General features: G+C 40.9%; 1 protein-coding gene and 1 pseudogene across 3 annotated transcripts in view; one reads left to right on the plus strand and one right to left on the minus strand.

The window, feature by feature from the left end:
• SHROOM4 (shroom family member 4) overlaps positions 1 to 27,807 on the plus strand; it is a 215,017-nt gene that overhangs the window by 71,439 nt on the left and 115,771 nt on the right. The gene's annotated exons all lie outside the window — the stretch shown is intronic.
• LOC115847126 (spermine synthase pseudogene) lies at positions 2,112 to 3,756 on the minus strand (annotated as a pseudogene).

Below are 27,807 nucleotides of genomic sequence, written 5' to 3' on the forward strand. Positions count from 1 at the left end.
AGAGCATAAGTGTATGATTTCTTCTACAACTTTTGTGGTTTCAGGTCTTAAATTTAAGTCTTTAATCCATTTTCAGTTTATTTTTGTAAAAAAGTACCCCATTTTCATTCTTTTGCTTATAGCTGTCCAGTTTTCACAACATCATTTATCAAAGAGACTTTTTCCCATTGTATGTTCTTGCCTCCTTTGTCATAACTTAATTGACCATTTAAGTGTGGGTTCATTTCTGAGCTCTATTCAGTTCCAGTGATCTATCTCTTTGTTTTTGTACCAGTACCATACTGTTTTGATTACTGTAGCTCTGTAATATAGTTTGAAACCTGTTTGGTTCTTTCTTAAGATTGTTTTGGCTATTAGGGGTCTTTTGTGTTTATGTACAAAGTTTAGAATTACTTGTTCTAGGTCTGTGAGAAATGCCATTGGTATTTTGATAGGGAATGCATTGAGTCTGTAGATTGCCTTGGGTAGTATGGTCATTTGAACAATACTAATTCTTCCAATCCACGAGCATGGTATATCTTTCCATGTATTTGTGTCATCTTAAATCTCTTTCCTCAGTGCCTTGTCATTTTCTGAATATAGGTTTTTACCTCCTTAGTTGGATTTACTCCTAGATATTTTATTCTTCTGGATGCAATTATGAATGGGATTGTTTTCTTAATTTCTATTTCTGCTAGTTTATGTTGGTGTATAGAAAAGCAGCAGAGTCCTGGGTATTAATTTTGTATCCTGCAACTTTACCCAATTCATTAATGAGTTCTAGTCGTTTTTTGGTGGTATCTTTACAATTTTCTATATATAGTATTATGTCATCTGCAAACAGTGATGATTTTACTTCTTCCTTTCCAATTTGGATCCTTTTTATTACTTTTTCTTGTCTGATTGCTATGGCTATAACTTCCAATACTATATTGAATAAAAGCAGCAAGGGTGGGCATCCTTATCTTGTTCCTGATCTTAGAGGAAGTGCTTTCACCTTTTCACCATCGAGTATGATGTTAGCTGTCGGCTTGTCATATATGACCTTTATTATGTTGAGGTATGTTTCTTCTATAGCTACTTTCTTGAGAGTTTTTTTTATCATAAATGGATTTGGATTTTGTCAAAAGAATTTTCTGCATTTACTGAGATGATCATATGATTTTTACTCTTCAATTTCTTAATGTGGTTTTTCATATTGATTGATTTGAAGATATTCCAGAAATGGACAAGCTGAATATTCATTCATGCATTCATATCCATTTAATGTTAATTCTAAAATAATATTGAATTGCACGTATCCTATCTAGGCAAAATAATCTTGAAAAAGAAGAACAAAGTTGGAGGACTCACACCTCTTAAATTCAAACTTAGTACAAAGCTACAGTAATCAAGACAATGTGGTACTGGCATAAGGAAAGACATATATAGATAAATGGAATAGAATTGAGTGTCCAGCAATAAAATCATACATCTATGGTCAATTACCATATGATCCAGCAATTCTACTCTTAGATATCTACCCAAAAGAAATGGAAACATATGTCTACACAAAAACTTGTACATGAATATTCTTAGCAGCATCATTCCTCATAGTCAAAATGCAGAAATGCCCAAATGTCCATTAATGGTGACTAGATAAACGAACTGTTATACATCATATAATGGCATACTATTTGGCAATAGAGATAATTGAAGCACTGATACATGCCACAATATGGATGGAACCACAAAAACATGCTAAGTGAAAGAAACCAGGCACAAAAGACCATACATTTTATCATTCCATTTATAAGAAAGGGTTATCTATAGAGACACAAAGTGATTAGTGGTTGCCTAGGACTGTGGGTAGGAACATGGACTGACTGAATATGAGCTCAGTTTCTTTCTTGGGGGTATGAACATGTTCTAAAATTAGATGTGGTGATGGCTGCATAACTCTATAAATGTGCTAAAAACCTTTGAAATATACTTAAAATGGGTGGATTTTATGGTATGATAATTTTATGGTATACAAATTGTATCCCAACAAAGCTATTCATTAAAAATTATAAATAATTGTTCCCCTAAATGCTGCACATTGTCGGAAGACTTCAGCTGTACTTTCTCACTATATCTTTTTTTTTCTCATTTGTAATTTTAATCGAAGCATTGCTATTCATTTTTTAAAGTCTTTCCTTATAAGCACCAAATTTTAATACCTATGTCAATTTGGGGGGAAAAGAAACTCCCGTCAAGAGCTTCCCTCCAGAAGAAAACAATGATGTTCATTCCTCCAAACAATCAAATTCGAAGTCTACCAAAACAGAAACAAAAGAAGCCCACACAGAAAAACAAAAACAAAAATCACATTCTAGAGGTTCAGTGCATTTAGCAGCCTTCACTGTGCTGTCTAATCATCCTTCAAAAAAATAACACCCTATTTCATCAAAATATACATTTTCCATTTGATTTTTAAATTAAAATATAATTAAAAAAAGGAAACTTGAAGGAATTCACAATTAATTGCCTGACTCCTTTCGATGTCATGTATAGCATATGAAGGTCAGGAAGGCTATTTGCAGCACACATGATTAGGGGAAATTGATTTTCAAGGTTTAGCTTTCTTCCAAACAGTGTAAAATACACACAATTCCAAGTATGAAGGGACACAGATGATCTCCTTCGAGAATTCCACAGGACAATACAGGTGCCCCAGCTGTTCTTCATAGAGTGACAGGGCTTCAGTCAAATTGACACAGTTCCCCTGTGTAAAATATTTCCCATCCTGTTTCAATACTTTCATTGAGAGGTCAAGAATCAGTCTGAGAAACTCCCATGTGGAATCTTCTTCCGGAGATGTGGAGATTGGAACAGCTGTCAAATCATTAATCACATAATCAAACTCTCTCCCTTCTTTGACGTACCTCTTCAGTACTGGAATACAATCTTCTATTAGAACCTGATAGCAGTCTCCTTTAAGATTGTCTAGGACATCACCACATGTTTTTCGCATGTATTTCTTACATCCGTCAGTCACCATTTGGTCAATCTCTACCATAGTGACCATCTTTGGTTTCAGTTTGACTATTTCACATAATATGCCCCCATCTCCGCCTCCTAGAATCAGTACATCTTTGCCAGTGTAATCTTCTTTTCCGCTGCCCATGATGGCCCGGGTATACGCCAGATCACTTTCCGCCAAATTAGCATCCCCACTGAGGATGAGAATATTTCCAAATTGTTTTGAGTGTAAAATTTTAATGTTCTGGCAAGGTGAGTCTTCATCATACACCCCTTCATCTATGTCGTACTCAACCAGGCGGCCATCTGCAGTGGGCCAGTATCTGTCAATGGCCCCTCCTTGAACTATGGGTGGTAATCGCTTCACCCGCTCAGTACTGTCCTGACTCAATTCTTTCATTCTTTCTTCTACTTTTTTTTTTTGTTCAAAAGACTGTCAACTTCTTTGCCTTGCGCATCACCGTCGTAACTCTGAAGGTCCAGCAACACCAATCCATGCGGGTAAATTCTCAAATTGGCAAAGCTGCCGTTTTTGTTTACGTAGGTCGCTAAATAGCCATGGTCCTGCCAGGTGTGCATCGACTCCATCATCCCCTGCTCCTGGAAGATGGACTGGAGGCCTTTCAGAATGGTCTCACCATCAGCTTTGGTGCCGAGCATGAAGTCAAGGGTGCTGTGCTGTGCTGCTGCCATAGTGAGGCGAGGCCCTGGGCCATGCCTGGGGGAGGCGGCCAGGGAGACTGGGGGGCCGCGCGGCGTGTCAGGCTGCGGCCGGTGGGGAGTGCGCTGCGCCAGGGAGGCTCTCTCATTATATCTTAAGGGAAATGATAGAAAGGGAGTGAGATGGAAAATAAAATAAAACCTGTTCCACTAGTCTTTTTTTATATTGCAGTATAGTTGATTTACAATGTTGTGTTAGTTTCAGGTGTACAGCAAAGTGATTCAGATATATATGTGTGTGTGTGTGTGTGTGTGTGTGTGTGTGTGTGTGTGTGTAAATTCTATGTATGTGTATATACTTTTTCAGATTCTTTTCCCTTATAGGTTATTAAAAAATACTGAGTATAGTTCTCAGTGCTATACAGTAGGTCCTTGTTAGTTATGTATTTTCCACTAGTCTTTTTTATACAATTGGAATTTCAAGAATAAAGTTGTCCATGAGTAGGAATCTACTGTTCTCAGACTGGGAGAGATATACACATGACCTGGCTTCTCATCTAGGCTCCATTTCAGAATTGTACAGTTATATGTAGAGGAAAGCCTGGGAGGTTTTTGTAAGATCCTCCAGTTCTTGGGGAGCATGGGCTTCTGAGGAGTGCATTGTTGGCTGCCTTTACCTGTAAAGTGCTTTTGGTTCATTTTAGTGCTTTAATTTCCATAGTTAACAGGAAGAGCCCACACCTTGCAGGCTGTGCTGGTGCTATACAGCTGCTGATGACCAGAGCAAAATCAATCTGAGTGCTGATTGCAGAGGAGCCAAGGGCTGCAACTAGCCTGCATGTCAGGGGCCATGTCCCTTAGGTAGGCTTTTGCCTGACTTCTATACACTTGCCCTAGCTGAAACCCCACTGCCACCCCTCCACAGCCACATTCTCTGGCCTTCTCTGAACATTGCTATGAGCCCCCACACTGGATTTCCTTCCCTCCTCTGGACTTTTCCAGAAACATCTTTTCTGCATTGCTGCAAATTTTCATTTTCTCTCACCCTCTGCTATTACTTAACTCAAGGACAGAGGAAATATTTGCAGTCCAGAAACACACATAATAAAAAAAGAAGAAAAAGAAAAAAAGAGAAGAAGCCCCAAACCCATCCCAAATCTTTAAGAAAACAATCCCATAGGGTTTGGTTTTGAATTGCCATGCAATGTGGGGAACGTGAAACATGTGTTCATCAGGGCCCTTTCTGCTTGGAGCCTACCTGACTTCTCTCCTCCCTCACCAGACTGCTGGGCTAGGCTAGGCTCAGGGGAGCTACAAAGCCACCAGCTTAGAAGATGGAGACAAATGGCAAGTCCCCAAGGGACAAAACAAGACTTGTTACTAATTTTGAGGCCAAAGCAACACACGCAGTGTTTAAGGGCTGTGGGGGTAGATACTGCAAAGCCTGGAATCCAAGCTTTGAAGTTAGACTGAGGCTGACTTGCAATGACTGTTCTGGAGGCAGCATTTTATGAGCTGGGCCTCCATTTGTTTCACGACCCTGACTCTCGCCTTGACTGTTACCACACGTTCCCAACTTGGTCTCCCTGCAGCCAGTCAGTGCCTCTTCCGAACTGTCTGCCCACATGGCTGCCTCAGTGCTCTTTCTAAAACAGAGGTGTGATCTCTACTCCCTCTCTTCTAGTATTTTTTATCTCCTGAGAGAGAAAACCACATTCCTTAACATGATAGATGAGACCCTTCATAAACTGGCCTCAACTGCTCTAGCCTCGTGTTTCATCACCTGTACTCACTCTCAAGTAACCCCACAAAACTATTTACCATTTTCCCGAATGTGCGTTTTTCTTTCCTTCATCGGCCCCTTTGCATCTGCTATTCCTTCAGCCAGGAATGAATACCGTTTTCCTCTTTTTCTCCATTAGACGATGTCTCACTCATCATTTAAGACCAAGTGCTCAGCTTTTTTCTTGTTGCCAGAGCTCACTGAATATACCTGAGGAAGGCAGAGTGGTGCAATGGAAAGAACCCAGAATATGCAGTCAGCCAGACTGTGTGATGACAGGTAAATGACTTAATTTCTCTCTGAGCTTCAGTTTCCTCACCTGTAAAATCAGAATGTGAATCCCAACAGTACAAAGTAGTTGATGTTTATAAGTGCCAAGAACAGTACCTAGTACATGGTAGGTACTTGGGCAATGTTACACGTTATAAAAGAGGTAGAAAAATTATTCCTTCATTCTCAGTTGGGACTCTATGGAGGCATTTCCCTCCATGCAAACTAGTGGGTGGTGTTCTCTGGGACCTGCTTTACCTAGTTCTCTTCTTGAGGTTCACCTGCCTTTGGCCACCCTCATATCTAAAGGGTGTTTTGCAAGTATCCTGCCTGCTTGGGAGCAGCCATCAGCTGCCTTCCCATTCATGTCCCTTAGAAATCTAAATGGGCAGGTATGAGAGGGGAGGGTAACATTTTAGTGCCTCTTTCTTCTCTTCCTCATGCCCTGCTCTTGTCCTCAAGCCTCAAAGAGATTGTCAAGCAGTCACTCCACGTTGGCCTCGTTCTTTCCTGCAACCTGCTCCCTAGGCTTTTTTCCGCAATTGGGATTTCAGAAATGAAATTGTCCATGAATAGGAATCTACTGTTCTCCGGTTGAGATGGACATACACGAGCTCATTTCTCATCTGGACTCTATTTCAGAAATGTACACAAGATGTCAAAAATATACCACTTGGAACCAGAGCAATATTTATTTTTTAAAAAATTAGAGGGAAAAAAGTTGCCTTGCTTCAGTTCCTACTGGAATGTACAATAACTATGTGCTGATGCTGCACTTTGAAGGCATTGATTTAGTTATCCTCAGGGTCACTGGATGAGTGGTGCATGGATACACACACACACACACACACACACACACACACACACACACACACACATACACATTCAGAGTGCTTTGTTGTGAACTGGGAATTTCAGGCATTACAATGCCAGAGTAAGGCTCTATTGGATCCAGCTATTCATTAACAATGCTTTATTAAGTGTTCCCTTGTGTGCCAAGCCTTGTGCTAGGCAGGGAGAAAAAAGAAGCCAGGGAACCAGAAGTCACAGATGGAGAAATCAGAACACAACAGGAGAGAATAAAGAAAGCACTAAGGCAATAATACAAACTAAATATTAAAGGAGAAGGGGTTGAGGTTACTGAACTGGTGTCCCAGGGCAGATTTCCTGGAGGGGATGGTAAGACTTGAGCAGGGCCGTGGAGGATAGGGTTGGAGACTCTGAGTCATCCACAGTACTCTCTTAGCAATGTGCATTAGAATTAGTATTTGTTTGCAGGACGTGGGAGCAAGAATGATCAGGAATTATTCTGAAGGAGGCCGCCACATGGAAGGTTGAGAGAAACAGGAGACAGAGGCAGAAGAACAAAACAGAGACAAGAGGCAGAAGGCATCTTAGTCCTAGTGGTACCACCGACCCATTACGAGTGACCTTCTTTCCAAACCTCAGTTTCCCTATCTATACATTGGAACTAAATAATACCAGTCCTATCCACCTCCCAGGACCATTGTTAAGAAAACAAATGAGTAATTGTGTGACTATGCTTGGAAAATTAGAGAGGACGATCCATAACATAGGTTGGTATCATGAAGGTAGATGTTTATACTGCAACCACTCTCCTGCATCTGGGAATAGGATGACCTCAATATTTAAATGAATTTTTCTTGGCAGGCCTCTTACTTGCCATAATTATAGCCTGCCAGCCACTAGTTGAGTGTGTATACTTAAACAGGGCCTGTCACACAAGTGTACACGTGTATGTATTTGTGTATATATGTGTTTGTATGTATAAGCTTGCAATGGGCTAGGATATTGGAGCCATGACAGCAAAAGACTGGAGAACTCTTAGGAACAAAGGTGGTATATAGAGATGGGGATTTGTGCGAACATCTTTGAACATGCTTACAGAAATACATGCCCTGTTGCCACTGCAGTAAGCCCTGTTATCTATCTTCCTTGGTGTATTGCAAAGCGTTTCTACTTGTCTCCCTGGCTGCATGCTGCCCCAATCCAGTCCATCCTCCATACTGCTGCTAAAGTGCCCTTTCCAACCCACATGGAATTCCTGGGCTCCTGGATTCCCACAAGGTAACATACATGTTCCTTCACATGACATTGAAGCAGGACGCTGATATAGTCACACCTCTTGTTAAAATTGTGGAATATTTTAATACCAGCTGCTCCTCTTTGTCCCCTCAAGATCCCTCCTTCTGCCCTGTTCCCCACTCCTGGACCCATTTTTAACCTCCGCAAGACCCAGCAACTAAAGGGATAGTGCCCAGCACAGCAGGGAGCCTGGAGGACACTGTTTCGTGTGTTGATCTGCATCTGTTCTGCTTGGTCAGTGCTCCTGATGTTCTGGTTTTTATTTTTAATTTTTATTTTTTTACATCTTTATTGGAGTATAATTGCTTTACAATGGTGTGTTAGTTTCTGCTTTATAACAAAGTGAATCAGTTATACATATACATATGTTCCCATATCTCTTCCCTCTTGCGTCTCCCTCCCTCCCACCCTCCCTATCCCACCCCTCTAGGTGGTCACAAAGCACCAAGCTGATCTCCCTGTGCTATGCGGCTGCTTCCCACTAGCTATCTATTTTACATTTGGTAGTGTATATATGTCCATGCCACCCTCTCACTTTGTCACAGCTTACCCTTCCCCCTCCCCATATCCTCAAGTTGATGTTCTGGTTTTTAAATATTTTGAGGATTCTCTCTGCATTCATGGTTCATCTCATCCCAGATCATCTTTCTGGCCTCATCTCTCACAAGTTCTCCCCACAGATGGCAATAACACTGAAATTCTCATATTCCATGTCTGGATTGATACACCTGTCTCTCTCACTGTATTGGAAATTTCTTGCAGGCAGAGACAGTGACTCCATCATGTAGTCCCATAGCCTAGCTCAGAACCCAGAACATAGTAGTAGACACTCAATACATGCTTGTTTCTTAACATAGAGAATGCTGGTAGATGGAACTGTTCTGTTTGTAATCCTCTAAACTACTCCAGGGTCCAGACCTGAAGCTGATGCAAGGCACTTTCCTGGTCTTACTACATACATCCTGAATGTTATTCACATTTCCAATATCCTTGAGTTGGAGGGAAAGAGCAAATACTATTTCCATTCTCTTACTGCAAAATGGAAATATTTCAAGAGTGTGTCTCAACCACACAATGAATGCTTAATAGAATTGAGACGTACAGTCATGTCTCTGGAACTTTCTCTTACCGACAGTGCTGTAAAGCCCTTTGGGATTTGGGGGTGAAAACTGCTGTCCTAATGTCAGTAATTGTAGACTACTGACTTCTGGGGAGATGCTGGCTTGCAGTCTCTCTAAGGGGGGCCTGAGGCCTATCTGTTGGAACTGATGTAAATGTTCTTGCCCCTTCTCCTCCAGCACTGCCAGGGAAGATACCAGTTTGTGGGGTTGGGGTGGAGAATACATTACATCTCTCTTGATTTCGTTGCCAGCTTCTGCTTCATTAACATGGCTTCATAACTGGTGGTCCCTTGAGCAAGAAGCTAACTTTTGTTTCAGGAACCTCTCTGACAACCTTTCTTCCCCACTCCCACAAGAATAGTCCACTGTAGCCAGCCAAGCTGTAAGGACTGTAGAGAAGACCAGGCTGGGAGAATGGCTGGGCCCCATCTTCAAAGCACTTAGTCAACAAGCCTCATCCATCAGGTATGCTTAGGCTGCAAGTAACTGAAACTGACTGTAACTGGAAATTATCTCACATAACAGGAAGTCCAGGGAACGGGTAGGCTTCAAGATGGGTTGATTCAGCTGCTCATAATGACTGTCAGCATGTACCAGGGTTACCTTGTTCTTGTCCAGCAGGAGAGAGAAGAATCTAATAACTAGGAAGTCCAGGAAACTATGTTGGTATCCAACATTCTCAGTTCCATCTTTATAGATAGTAGAGAAACATGGGCAGTGTAGAGCAGTAGGGTAGATTCAGAGTACCCACTGAGTTCACATTAGCTGTGTGGCCTTGCAAAAGTCCATTAACTGCTGTGAGGCAGTTCCCTTACATGTCAAATGACAATTGTTTTATCTGATTTGGTTCCTAACAAGCTCATGGTGGGGATCATGTGACATAATGCGAAAGCATTTGGTAAGCCAAATAAAGTACCACATATCTTTTTTTAAAACATCTTTATTGGAGTATAATTGCTTTACAATGGTGTGTTAGTTTCTGCTGTATAACAAAGTGAATCAGCTATACATACACATATACCCCCATATCTCCTCCCTCTTGTGTCTCCCTCCCACCCTCCCTATCCCACCCCTCTAGGTGGTCACAAAGCACCAAGCTGATCTCCCTGTGCTATGCGGCTGCTTCCCACTAGCTATCTATTTTACATTTGGTAGTGTATATATGTCCATGCCACTCTCTCACTTTGTCACAGCTTGCCCTTCCCCTTCCCCGTGTCCTCAAGTCCATTCTCTACATCTGCATCTTTATACCTGTCCTGCCCCTAGGTTCTTCAGAACCATTTTTTTTTAGATTCCGTATATATGTGTTAGCATATGGTATTTGTTTTTCTCTTTCTGACTTACTTCACTCTGTATGACAGTACCATATATCTTTAAGCCCTTTAAAAATTACTTTTATCAGAGAAGATATACATAGAACACCTACTGTGTATAAGGTACTGTTAGATTACAAGGTTAAAATAAAACTCAGTTAATACCCTCAAGTTCCCCCAAACTGTCCAACATACATCTACTAAGCACCCATAGGTGCTGGGGAAACAGATATGAGAAAGACCTAGTCTCTGTCTTCGGGGAGTTCCCAGTAGAGCAGAGGAGACAGACTCACGAACAGACAACTTCAGTACAATGTGGTAAGTGCACGGAACAGTAGAGGTGAGTGTAGAGAGCTCTGGGAGTACGTAGGAGTTATTAACCTATCCAGGCTACACAGGGAAGGGATAGGAGTAGTGTTGGGAGCTTATAAAGCAATAAGAAGGTAAGAAAAGAACCATCTGGCATAGATAACTATATAACAGTGCCCCCCAAACAGCCTTCTTACTTTATACTTGAGGAGCAAACTAAGGAGTAGAGTCTGTAGAAAACAATGGAGTGACGAATTCTTTCCTCCCTCGTCTCCATATGTTGTGGTTAACCCACCACATATGCTCCCTAGAGGTTCCAGTCCACATCTACAGTCTGAAACCTAAGCATCTCCATGCATAATGGGGCCTCAAGAAATGTCATGGAACACTGACTCTCATTGACAGAACAATATCCTCCTAAGTCGCTTCATGATCTGCTATAGCATATCCTCTGGGGGTTGCAGAAGATTGGACCTCTAATCACTGGTTGGGGCATGTGTATCAGCTTTTTCAGAAAAGATTATTTGGCTGAAGAGCCTCACATATCCTATCATAAAAGTTACAATTCTCTATCCTATGTTGCTGTCTTAACATACCTTAAACTAAAACTGTATTCATAAAGGGTTTATATACATTTTAAAAACAACAAAATATCCTTTAAATATAAGGCAATCTTTTAGTTTTTCTCACGTGCTGTTTTCATCAACCTTATCAGTTCCCTGAACCTGCTGGTTGTGCTGTGGAGAGAGGGTATATAAGGCCTGTGGAATCTAATCCTTGTCTTTCTGTGTCTGACTTATTACACTTAGTATGGTAATCTCTAGGTCCATCCATGTTGCTGCAAATGGCATTATTTCTTTCTTTTTTATGAGAAAGACAAATGTCATATATTGCTTATATGTGGAATGTAAAAAAATGATACAAAGGAACTTATTTCCAAAACAGAAACAGACTCACAGACAGAAAACAAACTTATGGTTACCAAAGGGGAAAGGTAGGGAGGGAGTACGGGATTAAGAGATACACACTACTATATATAAAATAGATAAACAACAAAGACCTACTGTATAGTACAGGAAACTATATTCAATATCTTGTAATAACCTATAATGGAAAAGAATCTGAAAAAGAAGTGTATATACAGATATATATATATATATATATCTGAATTGCTTTGCTGTGTACCTGAAACTAACACAACATTGTAAATCAACTATACTTCAATAAAAATAAAAATTAAAAAAAAGAATCTAATCCTTGAACAAGACTTCAGGGTTAGATGTTGAGTCTCAGTGACAAAGCCTTATATGTCACCACTTTCTTGTGTAGAGATATTTGCTGCCCAAGGCTATTGCCTCCTAAAACTTAGCCTAATTAGAGCCTGATTGGATTTGGCCACTAGAAAGCCTGCTGCACTTTTGATGCACGGTTTCCTGTGCTCCAGAGAGCTCTGCTGTTCAGAGGCTCATAAAGCACACTCCTGGACAGCTTTTCAGGCCCGGGTTTCTGCTCCTTGGCCGGATCTGTGCTTTATTACCTCCTGAGGTACTTACCCACTTGCCTGTTCTCAAGTTACTTCCCCAGGCCCACAGTTTGACAGTGCTTTCCTAGTGGACACAGCCAGCCTCCTTGTTGCCCCAAACCAGCTGGAGGACTTGCAAAAGCCAGAAGCAACCACTTGCATGGGCCTGGCCTTGAAAATGGAACACCTCACCTTTCTCACACCAATTAGTGAAGTTATTATTCTCCCTACTGAACAGATAAGAAGGCAAGTTTCAGAGAGGTGAAGTGACTTGCCCGAGTTCAAACCTTTACTAAATGGCAGACCCAGGATTTGAACTCATGCCTAACACACAGTAGAGTCTCAGCTCATGCATATTGTTTATGGAATGAATAAATGAATGAACAGTCTTTTAGAGAGCTATATCCAGGAGCAACTTTTGGGCCTGTTGGTATGTGTTTCTGACATTTTATAACTGAATTTTTCAAACATACAGAACAATTGAAAGAATTTTACATTGAACATTCAAATACCCATCATTTAGATTCTATTATTAATGTTATACTGTTATATTTATTTGATCACATATCTGTCCGTTTATTGATTCCCTATTTGCATCCATCAATCCCTATTATTTTCTGATGCACTTCAAAGTAAACTGAAGACATCAGTACAGGTCTCTATAAACATTTCAACATGCATATCATTTATCCTTGTTCATAGTTTTCTTTTATTTGAATTTTATTTTTTTTATACAGCAGGTACTTATTAGTTATCCATTTTATACATATTAGTGTATATATGTCAATTCCAATCTCCCAATTCATCACACCACCACCCGCCACTTACCCCCCTTGGTGTCCATACGTTTGTTCTCTACATCTATGTCTCTATTTCTGCCCTGCAAACCGGTTTATCGATACCATTTTTCTAGGTTCCACATATATGTGTTAATATACGATATTTCTTTTACTCTTTCTGACTTACTTCACTCTGTATGACAGTCTCCATACAAATTTTAAGATTTTTTGTTCTAGTTCTGTAAAAAATGCCATTGGTAATTTGATAGGACCTGCATTGAATCTGTAGATTGCTTTGGGTAGTAGAGTCATTTTCACAATGTTGATTCTTCCAATCCAAGAACATAGTATATTTCTCCATCTGTTTGTATCATCTTTAATTTCTTTCATCAGTGTCTTATAGTTTTCTGCATACAGGTCTTTTGTCTCCCTAAGTAGGTTTACTCCCAGGCATTTTATTCTTTTTGTTGCAATGGTAAATGGGAGTGTTTCCTTAATTTCTCTTTCAGATTTTTCATCATTAGTGTATAGGAATGCAAGAGATTTCTGTGCATTAATTTTGCATCCTGCAACTTTACCAAATTCACTGATTAGCTCTAGTAGTTTTCCGGTGGCATTTTTAGGATTCTCTATGTATAGTATCATGTCATCTGCAAACAGTGACAGATTTACTTCATCTTTTCCAATTTGGATTCTTTTATTTCTTTTTCTTCTCTGATTGCCGTGGCTAGGACTTCCAAAGCTATGTTGAATAATAGTGGTGACAGTGGACATCTTTGTCTTGTTCCTGATCTTAGAGGAAATGTTTTCAGTTTTTCACCATTGAGAATGATGTTTGCAGTGGGTTTGTCGTATATGGCCTTTAATGTGTTGAGGTATGTTCCCTCTATGCCCACTTTCTGGAGAGTTTTTATCATAAATGGGTGTTGAATTTTGTCAAAAGCTTTTTCTGCATCTCTTGAGATGATCATATGGTTTTTCTTCTTAAGTTTGTTAATATGGTGTATCACATTGATTGATTTGCATATATTGAAGAATCCTTGCATCCCTGGGATAAATCCCACTTGATCATGTTGTATGATCCTTTTACTGCATTGTTGGATTCTGTTTGCTAGTATTTTGTCGAGGATTTTTGCATCTATATTCATCAGTGATATTGGTCTCTAATTTTCTGTTTTTGTAGTATCTTTGTCTGGTTTGGTATCAGGGTGATGGTGGCCTCATAGAATGAGTTTGGGAGTGTTCCTTCCTCTGCAATTTTTTGCAAGATTTTGAGCAGCGTCGGTTTTAGCTCTTCTCTAAATGTTTGATAGAATTCACCTGTGAAGCCATCTAGTCCTGGACTTTTGTTTGTTGGAAGAGTTTTAATCACAGTTTCAATTTCATTACTTGCGATTGGTCTGTTCATATTTTCTGTTTCTTCCTGGTTCAGTCTTGGAAGCTTATACCTTTCTAAGAATTTGTCCATTTCTTCCAGGTTGTCCATTTTATTGGCATAGGGTTGCTTGTAGTAGTATCTTAGGATGCTTTATATTTCTGTGGTGTCTGTTGTCACTTCTCCTTTTTCATTTCTAATTTTATTGATTTGAGTCCTCTCCCTCTCTTTCTTGATGAGTCTGGCTAATGGTTCATCCATTTTGTTTATCTCCTCAAAGAACCAGCTTTCAGTTTTATTGATCTTTGCTATTGTTTTCTTTGTTTCTATTACATTTATTTCTGCTCTGATCTTTATGATTTCTTTCCTTCTGCTAACTTTGGGTTTTGTTTGTTCTTCTTTCTGTAGGTCCTTTAGGTGTAAGGTTAGATTCTTTATTTGAGATTTTTCTTGTTTCTTGAGGTAGGCTCGTATTGCTATAAACTTCCCTCTTAGCACTGCTTTTGCTAGATCCCAGAGGTTTTGGATAATCATGTTTTCATTGTCATTTGTCTCTAGTTATTTTTTGATTTACTCTTTGATTTCTTCAGTGATCTCTTGGTTATTTACTAACATATTGTTTAGCCTCCATGTATCTGTGGTTTTTTTTCCCTGTAATTGATTTCTAATCTCATAGCATTGTGGTTAGAAAAGATGCTTGATATGATTTCAGTTTTCTTAAAATTACTGAGGCTTGATTTGTGACCAAGGATGTGATCTATCCTGGAGAATGTTCCATGTGCAGTTGAGAAGAAAGTGTAATCTGCTGTTTTGGGATGGAATGTCCTATAAATATCAATTAAATCTCTCTGGTCTGTTGTGTCATTTAAAGCTTGTGTTTCCTTATTAATTTTCTGTTTGGATGATCTGTCCATTGGTGTAAGTGAGGTGTTAAAGTCCACCACTATCACTGGGTTGCTGTCGATTTCCTCTTTTATAGCTGTTAGCAGTTGCCTTATGTATTGAGGTGTTCCTATGTTGGGTGCATAAATATTTATATTTGGTATATATTCTGCTTGGATTGGTCCCTTGATCATTATGTAGTCCTTCCTTGTCTCTTGTAACATTCTTTATTTTAAAGTCTATTTTATCTGGTATGAGTATTGCTACTCCAGCTTTCTTTTGATTTCCATTTGCATGGAATATCTTTTTCCATCCCCTCACTTTCAGTCTAGGTCTGAAGTGTGTCTCTTGTAGACAGCATATATATGGATCTTGTTTTTGTATCCATTCAGCAAGCCTGTGTCTTTTGGTTGGAGCATTTAATCCATTCACATTTAAGGTAATTATCGATATGTATGGTCCTGTTACCATTTTTTAATTGTTATGGGTTTGTTTTTGTAGGTCCTTTTCTTCTCTTGTGTTTCCACTTAGAGAAGTTCCTTTACCGTTTGTTATAGAGCTGGTTTGGTGGTGCTGAATTCTCTTAGCTTTTGCTTGTCTGTAAAGGTTTTAATTTCTCCATCAAATCTGAATGAGATCCTTGCTGGGTAGAGTAATCTTGGTTGTAGGTTGTTCTCCTTCATCACTTTAAATATGTCCTGCCAGTCCCTTCTGGCTTGTAGAGTTTCTGCTGAGAAATCAGCTCTTAACCTTATGGAAGTTCTCTTGTATGTTATTTGTCGTTTTTCTCTTGTTGCTTTGAATAATTTTTCTTTGTCTTTAATTTTTGTCAATTTGATTACTATATGTTTCGGCATGTTTCTCCTTGGTTTTATTCTGCCTGGGACTCTCTGCACTTCCTGGACTTGGGTGGCTATTTCCTTTCTCATGATAGGGAAGTTTTCGACTATAATCTCTTCAAATATTTTGTTGTGTCCTTTCTCTCTCTCTGCTCCTTCTGGGACCCCTATAATGCAAATGTTGTTGCGTTCGATGTTGTCCCAGAGGTCTCTTAGGCTGTCTTCATTTTTTTTCATTCTTTTTTCTTTATTCTTATCCACGGCAGTGAATTCCACCATTCTGTCTTCCAGGTCACTTATTCGTTCTTCTGCCTCAGTTATTCTGCTATTGATTCCTTCTAGTCTATTTTTCATTTCAGTTATTGTATTGTTCATCTCTGTTTGTGTGTTCTTTAATTCTTCTAGGTGTTTGTTCTTTAATTCTTCCAGGTCTTTGTTAAACATTTCTTGCATCTTCTCGATCTTTGCCTCTGTTCTTTTTCTGAGGTCCTGCATCATCTTCACTATCATTATTCTGAATTCTTTCTCTGGAAGCCTTCTTATCTCCACTTCATTTAGTTGTTTTTCTGGGGTTATATCTTGTTCCTTCATCTGGTACATAGCCCTCTGCCTTTTCATGTTTTCTGTCTTTCTGTGAATGTGGTTTTCGTTCCACAAGCTGCAGGATTGTAGTTCTTCTTGCTTCTGCTGTCTGCCCTCTGGTGGATGAGGCTATGTAATAGGCTTGTGCATGTTTCCTGATGGGTGGGACTGGTGGTGGGTAGAGCTGGGTGTTGCTCTGGTGGGCAGAGCTCAGTAAAATTTTAATCTGCTTGTCTGCTGATGGGTGTGCCTGGGTTACCTCGCTGTTGGTTTTTTGGCCTGAGGTTACCCAACACTGGAGCCTACCCGGCTCTTTGGTGGGGTTAATGGCAGAGTCTGGGAGGGCTCATGCCAAGGTGTATTTCCCAGAATTTCTGCTGCCAGTGTGCTTGTCCTCACGGTGAGCCACAGCCACCTCCGCCTCTGCAGGAGACCCTCCAACACTAGCAGTTAGGTCTGGTTCAGTCTCCTATGGGGTCACTGCTCCTTCCCCTGGGTCCCGATGCACACACTACTTTGTGTGTGGCCTCCAAGAGTGGAGTCTCTGTTTCCCCCAGTCCTATCAAAGTCCTGCAATCAAATCCCGTTAGCCTTCAAAGTCTGATTCTCTAGGAATTCCTCTTCTTTTTGCTGGACCCCCAGGTTGGGAAGCCTGACGTGGGGCTCAGAACCTTCACTCCAGTGGGTGGACTTCTGTGGTATAAGTGTTCTCCAGTTTGTGTGTCACCCACTCAGCAGTTATGGGATTTGATTTTATCATGATTGTGCCCCTCCTACCATCTCATTGTGGCTTCTGCTTTGTCTTTGGATGTGGGGTATCTTTTTTGGTGAGTTCCAGTGTCTTCCTGTCAATGATTGTTCAGCAGTTAGTTGTGATTCTGGTGCCCTCCCAAGAGGGAGTTAGCGCACGTCCTTCTACTCTGCCATCTTGAACCAATCTCCTCTTTTTTTCTTTTGAGGTAACATTTACATACAATGAGATATACAAATCTCCAGTGTACCATTGGGTGAGTTTTGACACACTTTGCACCTGTGTATCCCAAACCCCTATCAATATATAGAACGTTATCATCAACACAGAAATTTTCTTTACATATGTTGCTTTTAACTGTGCTGTACAGCTTCCTTAACTGAACCAGCAACTCCACTGAAAGGTAGACGTCAATGATTCTAACTGGGAGGATGTGTTGAGATTGCTTTTCCTTCATTGACTGATGCTCTGGGAGTGAACCAGGTGGCACTTAACAGGATTTGGTCCTCAGGTCCCTTTACTTTGATAAATTTCACCTGGAAGCACTTCTCCTTTCAAGCAAACATTTGTGAAAGGTTGCCAGTTGGTTATGGCTATTAACTTTATCAGTTTAAACTAAAGTGAAACAATGAATAATTTGTTTTATTTTATTGTAATTTAATGTCAGTAATGTATAAGGGCCTGCTCTTTTCAGCAGGGACTCTTTCATCTGTGTTTTTTTAAAAGTAAAAGTAATGCTGCTAAAGATAAAACGTTCCCAGTTTGGATGTCAAAGTGAACTCTAGTCAGTTCCTTGAAACTCAGATCAGGGCTAAGAGTTGAAATATACATAGGACACCCAAAGGAGTGTGTGTGCCTGAGTAGGATCTAAATGAGAAACCCGAAGGTCCTTTGCCCTATTTGAAAGAGGCCTATTGGAACAGATAAGCAGGGTTACCTCCTTGAAACCCAGGCTTCGAGTAATTTGGTATGTAGTAAGAGTCAGGCTATTCTATGATCTGGGGATTGTGAAAGGCATTTAGGCTGAGCTGGCAGAGATATTGATGGGCCTACCAAACATGCCTGTGGCTTTGGTCCTTTTGGTTAATAGTACTGTTGCTGGTGGGCAATAGGATCATCACCTCTAGGACTTCTGATCCAGGAATTTTCACAATTTAGAGTTTATCAGAATCACCCTGAGGGATTGAAACACAAATGGCTGGGGCCCACCCTCAGAGTTCATGATTCAGTACACCTACGGTGGGTTCGGAATATCGGCATTTTTAACAAGCTCCCAGGAGACCCTGGTGCTGCTGGTTCAGGGACCACACTTTGAGGACCACTACTTGAATGAATGAATGAATAGGATCTCTTGTACAAGACTGCATTATTCCCCTCTATAACCTTATGGTATTGTTTATAGTTGGACACAATAAATAGGAACAGGCACACCTTACACTACACTACTGTATAGGGTGTGCCTGTTCCTACTAAGTTTTAGAATTGGCAGGGGATACTGGAGAAGACATACACATTACTTCTTTCTCCAACCTCCACAGCAGGGATTTCAGTTTGTACTGGGCTTATTATGACCCTGGCTTCTTCACACTCCTAACTGATCTTTCTGCAGACAAGGAAAGAACCCAGGCCTTAAACCACATGGCACAGTTTTCACTCCCTCCTGTGTTGGGACCCTTAGAAAGAGATAATATGTGGCTACGGAGACCATACGTACCAGATTTCCTAGGACAGCTCTGATTTCACATATTATATCCTCTTGTCCCCATAAATATAATTGGCAGACCATGTCCTGCTCTGGGTTCAAAAAATATTGTTCCCATATGCATGGCTTAGGTGCCCTGGGGAGCCAAAAGCAAGTCTTCCCCTTCTTTCTTGAGATTGTGGCGGCCAGGGCATAAAGCTTGGCTCATAGAAAGGGCTAAAGAATTGGGGTAAATCTAAACATCTGAGATCAGCAACAAGCTGCTTGTTGCTCCTTTTTTGACAAGCGTCTCTCAGTGATCCCTGTTACAGATCCTTGAATGTTATGAATATGAGATTCTGAGTGCTGAGAGGGACTGAATTGGACCTCTGGCTGCCTCTCTCTCCTCCTTCCCCCGCCCTCTGGAAGGACCACACAGAAATAGCCCAGACAGAAGAGCCACTCCAAAGAAGGAAATTCCACATCCTTCATTGACCAACCACTCAGTCTAATATTTACCTACTTTCTCTGGCAGGAAGTTCTTCCTTCTTGCTAACATCAGTCCCTCTCATTGTGATTTCAGTTTCTCTTCCCTTGTTCTGCTTTCAATCAAAATTGAGAACAGCTGGTCCTCACCCTCTACATTCTTTATGGCTTAAAAGTCATTAAACCATCCTTCCTGGGCCCAGGTTTAACCATCCTTGGAGCTCCTTTATCCTTCCTGCATGTATCTGACTTGCCAACCGTTTAATCATCTTTGCCATGGGGAAGCAGCTTAGGCAGTTTGGACCAACAGTGCAGCAAAGCCTAAAGCTTTATGACTTGTGCTAATGGCCATGCTAAATGTTTAGTAGAGACTATTTTCAAGCACACAATTGTGAACAATTTAAAGTGGACTGTACATGGAACCCATTTCCTCTCCCAGCTCCCCCAACAGGGCCTCCCCTTAGCAGCTGAAATGAGTTAGTGGCAATCAGCACAGAGTAGGAATCCTGTGGTTTCTGCCCTTCCCTCCTGCTGGTTCTATGGCAGCTAGTCTCTTAAAATAAGCTTTCTCCTTAGTATGGCCAGTAAATGTGACTTTGGAATCAGTTGGGCAAAGGGTCTAGGAATCACATTAGCCAAAGAGCAGGAGGTGCTAGTGCCGAAGCTCCACGTGAGGTTTAGGAGAGGCTGGGGGAACAAAGGTGAACAGGGATCTGTGAGAGAGATTGGATCTGGAATGTTTGCTATCTACCGGATGATTGCACCTCAGGGTTGGACATGCCTTTTTTTGCAAGTTTGCGGAGGACTTGTCTGGCCTCTGTTTGTGTACTTGGCCTTTGTCCACTGCACCAGCTCTGTGAAAGTGATGCCAGATCTGTGGCAGAATCCCAGCCTCAGGGCCAGTTTGGTTCTTAAAGAGAGGAGGGTAACTTGCCACATGAAACGACTCTCTTTGTCAGGGGGGTTACATGCCTTCGGTGGGATGCATTACTGAGCTGTTCATGTGCTGTTTTAGGTCACGCTGTAGGGTGGGTTCAGGGCCTCTGCTGATCAGAATGAAACAGATCTAGCTGATGGCGCTGCACAGGAAAAGCATAGGGCCAACTGATACTTGTCCTGTTCTCATCTTCTCACTCTTGGCCCCTCCTTATTAATAAAACCTTAAAAGCTCTCCTTTTCATAAATGCTAGCCAGGCAGTTTGTCTCAGCAAAGCTATAGGAGCAGTTAATATACCCAGCCATAAAGAAGGAAGAGAAAGTGACAGAGAAAAAAAAAAAAGAAGTTGGCATTTGTATGAGAGTGTCATTGAAGGCTTCATCACAGATACAGTAAAGACTTAGGAACAGAAATTGTCTTGGGGTGGGGGTGGAGAGAACAGCTTGATTGAAGCATTAGCTGCCTTGGCACTGAGCCAAGGCAAATTGCCAGAGAACCATTAAACTCTTTGTAATTCCATATAATTCACAGCAGCCACAGGTAATCTGAATCAGACCTGACAAAACTTCCCTATCACTTATTATCCATTAGTGCTGAATGCATACTACAGATATTTAAACTTTTTAAAAGTCATATCATGACGGCCATATTTTCTAAAACCCAAATCAGGAATCCTGGCTTCACAAAGGATTTTTTTCAGACTTGTGAATATGTTTATATGAAAAACCTCACAAAAGTATAAACACTAAATCACACTTAGTTAAACACTGAACAAATGGCCTTTAAGGAGGGAACTATAGTCACATGAAATTGGGTCAGGGCTAACTTACATTCAAACATTGGTGAGGGTCCCATACACACACCTTTTTAGGGGTCTGAGGGAATTGGTTAACTAAGCACTAAATCAAATTAGAATTTGGTTTATGCCCATCGTCTGGATTTGCTCTTAAAATTTCCAGGGATGGTAGACTGAAAGAGCCTGTTGTAATTTCTGTACACAGGAAGGTGGAGTAGATGTTACTTTGAATTCCCAGATGCTGGGAGCAGTTAAATCTCTCAGTGTTCACGTCTGTTTGTGAGGGCTTGTGTGTGTTTTGAATTAACTTCCTAAGGCTGGGAATGTTACAAACTAAGCAGAATCATATATGGATACAAGGTATTGTTGCCATGCACCTAAATTTACTTAAAAGTTTCATTCCTCCCACCAAATTAAGAGTCTAGCATTCACCTCTGGGCACTCACCAAGAAGAGGAGATGGTACTGATGAACCTATTGCAGGACAGGAATAAAGATGTAGACATAGAGAATGGACTTGAGGACATCGCAGGGGGAGGGGGAAGCTGGGGCGAAGTGAGAGTAGCATCTACATATATACACTACCAAATGTAAAATAGTTAGCTAGTGGGAAGCAGTAGCATAGCACAGGGAGATCAGCTCGGTGCTTTGTGACCACCTAGAGGGGTGGGATAGGGAGGGTGGGAGGAAGGCTCAAGAGGGAGGGGATATGGGGACATATGTATGCATATGGCTGATTCACTTTGGTGTACAACAGAAACTAACACAGTATTGTGAAGCAATTATACTCCAATAAAGATCTATTTAAAAAAGAAAAAGAGGAGATGTTTAGCTCAAAGGATAATAATTCTGAGCCAATAATAACAATGCTTTTTAAAAGGCTTGGAAACCTAAAGTGCCTCTTTAACCAAAACTCTGCGTTTCTAGTTAAGGATCATGACTAGCAATATACCCATGGAGAACAAAACTGCTTTGTCACAAAACTTGCAGAAGAAAATATCTGAAGCCTAACAGATTCTCTATCTTGGGCAAGTCACGTAACATCCCTGAACCTCAGTTACATGATCGGAAAAGTGAAAATAATGTTATTTGTCCAGAATCAGGCAAATGAGTGGGGCGATATCCTGAGGTCCCTTCTAATTCTAATTTCAACAGTTATTGAGCAAATACTATGTACTCAATACAGACGTTTGTTTTCCTAGGTCCAGTGATAGAACTGTAAAAAGACATTGTCTGACTCTCTCTCCCACTATAATGCAAGTATCCTGACAGAAAGTAAACACATATAGGAATAAATAAAATAATGCAAAATGATAAATTCTGTGAAGAAAATAAAACAAGGTAACGTGATGGAGAATGATGGGGATTGGGGTGGGGGAAACAAAGAAGGAATCTACTTGATATTGGTGGTCAGGAAAGGCCTCTCTGAGGAGGTGGCATTTGAGCTGATAACTGAATGATGAAAGGAGCTACATAAAGATCTAAGAAAGAATGTTCTCAACCGAGAGAACAGCAAATGCAAAGGTCCTGAGGTGAGGATTGGCTTGACCTCTCTGAAGAACAGAAAGTTTGGTATGACTGCAGTACATGTAGGAAATGAGACCAGAAAGGCAGCCATAGCCAGGTTGTGTAGGGCTTCTAATCTGTTGCTATTTACACTGTAAGAATCATTCCTTGGTCTCTCTGATTCAATTAGTAAACATAAGTGCCAGATGTTAATGATAGGGCTGCTTGATATTTACCCATAAGAAACCCAGGAAGAGGCACTGGCGGAGGGGGGTGGATGTGGGGGTTAAAACAGAGAATGAAAGCTCAAATTCTTGGGGGAGAGAGAGGTGGGGATGGAAGAGTGAGTGTGTACACAAGGGAAATGGTTAGGGAGGGCTGGAGAAAGCTTGGAGGGAGGAGGAAAAGCACCAGAGTGACCTTGGCTATGAGAAACACCCTCAGTGCCTAGGTTTGTGGAGTCCACTGTCAGAAGGGTCAACCATTATAGGGGAAGGGGCAGGGCTCTGCCTTTGTGTTTAAAATCTTAAGTGGGGGAGTGAGTAGGGCAGGAGGTAAAAGTTTGGTTATTTCTTTTCATCGAGCCTTAACCTGAAAAGCAAGCCTGCTAATCAGGAAAAAGGCTTCTGTACTGCTTTACCCTTGTTGATTCCTCAGACCTTGAACTCAAATGCCCATTATTTCCTCCTTATTTTCTTCCCCAACAAATCCTGGCATTGCAAGGGAAATGTGCTCTGATGTAAGAGTCCCTATCCAACACTAACACACGAACAATTGAGTACATTTTCTCTCCCTTTAGGTTTTTTCATTTGTGGAGACTCAGTTTTGTTTTCTGTTATTGACGCATCTCACTGAGCGGAAAAGAGATGGTATGTCACTTCTCAGCCACCACGTGAACAGGACAGTAGCTTGGAACACAACAGTATGGGTGGCTTACTTGTTCCCAGATTTGCAGCACTATGTGAAAGCAGCGGCAAGTGTGCCGGTTTAATTTAAAATTGGATCTGTCCTAGGGTCAGTAAGGAATGGTATTGTTATTCCCTTTGCAACATGTATATATACCTTGGTAGGTTATTTCTGTGGGAGTTGTTTGCTTTGGTAGCAGTTATGCAGAAGGATGAGAGGAAATTAAATGCCTCTTTTCCCCCCTCTTTATCTAATACTGTTCCAAGGGCTAAGTGAAGACCAAAGATTCAAATCACTGCTGGGGGAAGGGGACCTGGGCAGAGGCAAACAATGTTCTGGGAGCAGAATGCAGGGGCCCAGCTGTGGGCAATAGGAAGCAAGCCCCCCCATCGCCCCCCCACCCCGCTGCAACCCCTTGGTCCACGTCTGGTAGAGGGCACACAGGTGCCTAGGAAGTTGGACAAGTGGGTTCCAGGCGGTAGAGCTGGCCTAGTGGTTTCCAGAGGCAGCCTTTTGTCCCTTCCCTGAAGGGTGTTAGTCCTTTGGTCTTTTTCTAGTCAGAAATGACTAATGTGGGGTATGTGCACTCTTTAGAAACTGTCTTTAGCTTTTTGCATAATGGGTTATAAATAAATGGCTTCAGGGAACCAGAAATGAGTTATTGAGTGAACTTGGCTATGGGATGGTTCAGATTCTAGATAGTTAATCACATTCTCTTGGGCTGGAAGGCTGTATCTAACCCATTCACATTCAGCTGGAAAGTTAAAAAGACACTTTTGATCAACTTGAAGAATAGTTTTAACATCAAAAATAGGTTGGTACTAGAGAAAGAAAGATTATATTAATCCAAGAAGAATAATTTCCATCTCTGTGTAGTAATCTGGTGATAAAAGTAACACCCACTTTTATTTTTAATTTGGGCATTTCTTACAAGCATTCATGCACAGTTCATAAACGCCAATATATTAATGTGTCCTATTTACAGTGTTTTTATATTAGGTGGTATATAAAAGACTGTTTTGTCTTTTCAGCCCCCTGGGCTCAGCAGCTAGATCTGCATACTGTACTCTCTTAATGCTGGGTGGCATCATGGACTTTCTGGTTTGTTTTAGACTTATGTTTTAACCCTGTACAAGGGAGCTTATATCATGGTTGTATACAGTGAACTCTTGCTGGTAACTGCTTCTAGAAGTCAGGAGCAAAGTCCTTAACATGCTACCATATCCTTTTGTCAAGTTTCTTCAACCCCGGTCCTCCCTGAACTCCCTCTACCACATCAGCTTTGCAAGGTTCTTTGCTCACTTGTACCACTGAAATTCATAGCTTATTAGACAGCTAAGAAGCATAGGTAATCCAGTAGGAAGCAGTAATGATACCTGAATAAGAGATTGTTGCCTCTGAGACAATGGCCTGACCTAAAGTTCTGCTTCTCAGAGTGGGTAGCAGGAGCCCTAGGGACCATGACAAAGAGAGGTATCTGGGAGAGACAGGAGGAACAGAAGTGGATGGCTCCAAGATTAGATGAGGGATTGATTCCGGTTTTATGATATGTCAAGATAGAAACTGGCTGGTGATTTAAAAAAACACTTTTCATCTTTACCAGTTGGCAGGTAAGGAAAACAAAATGTTTGTCTTCATTTTTATTTCCTACATAAATCATCCACCTTATTGGAAGGGTGGGTGTAGGAAGAAGAGCAGATGAATACTGTCTCAAAGCCCAGTGGAACAATGGGCAAATTCATAAATTATAGGCCTATTGTAAAGACTTACCCTTTAAGTGAGATGTTTTTGCCTTGATTAAAGCTATGAGTATGTGAAAATAGTGCCCAATCCTTGGGCCCTACCTCAGAAATATAATCTGTATAGTGTAGAGTTCTTAATTTTTAAAATTCTTTCTTAAATTAAGGAATTTTATATATATATATATATAATACATATATATAAAAAACACATATCTCAGTGAATTTTTTTTTTTTTTGCGGTATGCGGGCCTCTCACTGCTGTGGCCCCTCCCATTGCGGAGCACAGGCTCTGGATGCGCAAGGCCCAGCGGCCATGGCTCACGGGCCCAGCCACTCCGCGGCATGTGGGATCCTCCCTGACCGGGGCACGAACCCGTGTCCCCTGCATTGGCAGGCGGACTCTCAACCACTGCACCACCAGGGAAGCCATCAGTGAATTTTTAGATGTGTATATTTCCATGTAATCAGTTCCCAGATTAACATGTAAAACATTTCCAGCACCCCTGAAACTTATGCTCATGTGCCTTCACAGTCAGTACACCCTTTCAAGGTAACTACTAGTCTGAGTTTTATCACCATAGATGAGTTTTGTCTGTTCTTGTCCTTTAAGTAAAATGGAATCATACAGTATGTATTGTTTCAGTCTGGTCTCTTTCACTCAGTGTAATATTTTGCTAGGCATCCATTTCGTTGCATGTATCAGTAGTTTGTTCTTTCTTTATTTTTATGAAGTGTGCTACTTTGTGTGTAGGTATGTCTTGGATTATTCCTAGTTTTTGTCTATTGTGAATAAAGCTGCTATGAATAATCAAGTCCTTTTTTTTGTGGACACATATGCTACTTTCTCTTGGGGATACTTAGGTATGGAATTTCTAGGTGCTAGATTAGGTACACAGATTTCCAAAGTGGTTGTACAATTTTACACTCCCACCAGAAATGTGGAGTTCATATTGCTATACATACCTTTTTAGTGAAGTTCCTGTTCAAGTCTTTTGCCAATTGGTTGTGTTTTTCTAATTGATTTGTATTTCTTTTTATATTCTGAATGTAAGTCCTCTGTCAGATATACGTATTATGAATATGTTTCCAATCTGTGGCTTGGCTTTTCACTTTTTCAGTGACATTTTAAATGAACTTATTTTTTAATTTGATGAACTCCAATATAACACTATATCTTTTATGATTATTGCTTTTTGTATCCTGCCCATAAAACTTTGCCCACCTCAAGGTCATAAAGATATTCTCCTATGTTTTCTTCTGAAAGCTTTATGGTTTTAGCCCTCTCATTGAAGTCTATGATCTGGCCAAAAAATTTTTAGTAAAAATTTATATCAGTAAAAATGTTTTGAGCATGTTTCCCCAATATACATAATTTTATTTATGGATGATACAATCTACCACCACCAATATTAAATACTAATAAAGTTTTGTTTCTTTTTTAAATTTATTTATTTATTTTGGCTGTGTTGGGTCTTTGTTTCTGTGCGAGGGCTTTCTCTAGTTGCGCGAGCGGGGGGCTACTCTTCATCGCGGTGCGCGGGCCTCTCACTATCGCGGCCTCTCTTGTTGCGGAGCACAGGCTCCAGACGCGCAGGCTCAGTAATTGTGGCTCACGGGCCCAGTTGCTCCGCGGCATGCGGGATCTTCCCGGACCGGAGCATGAACCCGTGTCCCGTGCATCGGCAGGCGGACTCTCAACCACTGCGCCACCAGGGAAGCCCCCTAATAAAGTTTGGTTTTTTAAAAATTAGATAAATATAAACAGAACTTCCATTATCACCCTTTCCAGTAGATCATTTGTGCATAGCCTGGGATATATAAATCCACCCTGGAGACTACTGTTCTAAACCACCAAAGGCTAAATAACATTTTTGACAAACACTGATAACATTAATGTCAGCAAAAGACTTCAGTGTTAACAAATGGCTAGAGTTGACAAAGTGTGAAGAGGACCCCAATGAGCATATTTGCTGATAATGTAAGAAACTCTGAGTTTGCTCTTGCACAGTGGTGTTTGTTCTCCCTTGTCTGACTTAGAGAGACAGCAAGACTGATCTGACTTGGTAGGAGCAAAGACAGACTTGCTTTTGGTCGCTGATGTAGGGTACAGTGCTCTTGACTCCCTATCCCTTTTCTCATTACCAAGTTCCTAGAGCTGAGCTTGGCTCTGGACTGACTTTTTGGCAAAGATACTTAGAATTTGACTTGGGGTAATCCCCGGGGAAATTTAATGATTTGGAGCTTAGAGAGCTTTCCTTGTGAGGATTAGTAAAATAGATGGTAATTAAGCAGCTGGGGAGGAAGGAGCTGTCTGTAAGGATAGGTCATACTGTGGGGCACAGCATAGCTCCCTGGGTCCAAGGTCAAGAGAGCCGATGGGCGTGATCCACAGAACTGAACATTCTGGGGCAGCCCCTTGTAGGATTCTTAGCTGGTAAGGTAAAGAATATCTTTTCCTTTGATGTCCACCTCCTCAGTCT

Source organism: Globicephala melas, chromosome X, assembly GCF_963455315.2.
Source record: "Globicephala melas chromosome X, mGloMel1.2, whole genome shotgun sequence".
Taxonomy (NCBI): domain Eukaryota; kingdom Metazoa; phylum Chordata; class Mammalia; order Artiodactyla; family Delphinidae; genus Globicephala; species Globicephala melas.